The following is a 1,185-nucleotide window of genomic DNA, read 5'->3' on the forward strand; positions in this document are numbered from 1 at the left end:
GTAAGTACGAACAAGTATCTTCTTAAATAATTAGTTCTGTAAAAGAAAATTGATTATGTTCTGTAGTCCAAAGATGTGATTTACATTGACACACAAGCAGTCTGTCTGATAGTTTTGTTTAATTTTTTTAGTTATGAGAGCAGTGGGAACGATTATTGATAAGGAGGGGTTGGTCAGTAGAAACAAGCAAGACTGTACACAGCCTACAACAACTTCGTAGCGTATCTTCTGTGGAAGCTCTTCCTCTGTATTAACTGTTTATGTATTATTGTGCCATGCTAAACAAGATGATGTTATCTAAGATCATTTTGAAAAAACTTTATCACTGATTATAAGTAGCTTAAAATTTGGGGGATCAGTGCTATATATTTATCGAGTCTGTCCCCCTCCCTAATTTCTGTCCATTACTATTGTAAAGATGGTAACTAAAGAATGGTGCCCCTCAACCAGCAGATAAACATCTCTTATTTCTACTAAAAATTGGCCAGCCAGCAGTGCAGTCACATTAACAAGCTTTTACAGCTGCTATTCAGAACCATATGGAACCAGCAAATCTGCCAAGTAATCTGTCCTGCTTGAGAAAGCTGAGTAAGAACAGGCTTATCACTTCAGGGGAAAGAGGAACAAAAAAACCTATAGCTGTCAGCTCAGAGCAGAATAACAGACCACTTGTCTGTCGAAAGAACGAGGAGAACGAGAAATGAAGCAGACAAAGCAGACTGCTCTTTGTTTCTACAATCACAGAATCATAGAATCATTAAGGTTGGAAAAGACCTCTAAGATCGAGTCCAACCGTCAACCCAACACTACCATACCCACTAAACCATGTCCCTAAGTGCTCCATCTACACATCTTTTAAATACTTCCAGGGATGGTGACTCCACCACTTCCTTGGGCGGCCTTTTCCAATGCCTGACCACTCTTTCAGTAAAGAATTTTTTCCTAATACCCATTCTAAACCTCTGTTGGCGCAACTTGAGGCCATTTCCTCTCGTCCTATCGCTAGTTACTTGGGAGAAGAGACCAACCCCCACCTCGCTACAACCTCCTTTCAGGTAGTTGTGGAGCGCGATGAGGTCCCCCCGAGCCTCCTTTTCTCCAGCCTAAACAGTCCCAGTTCCCTCAGCTGCTCCTCATAAGACTTGTGCTCCAGGCCCTTCACCAGCTTTGTTGCCCTTCTCTGGA

Source organism: Fulmarus glacialis, unplaced genomic scaffold, assembly GCF_000690835.1.
Source record: "Fulmarus glacialis isolate BGI_N327 unplaced genomic scaffold, ASM69083v1 scaffold46977, whole genome shotgun sequence".
Lineage (NCBI taxonomy): Eukaryota > Metazoa > Chordata > Aves > Procellariiformes > Procellariidae > Fulmarus > Fulmarus glacialis.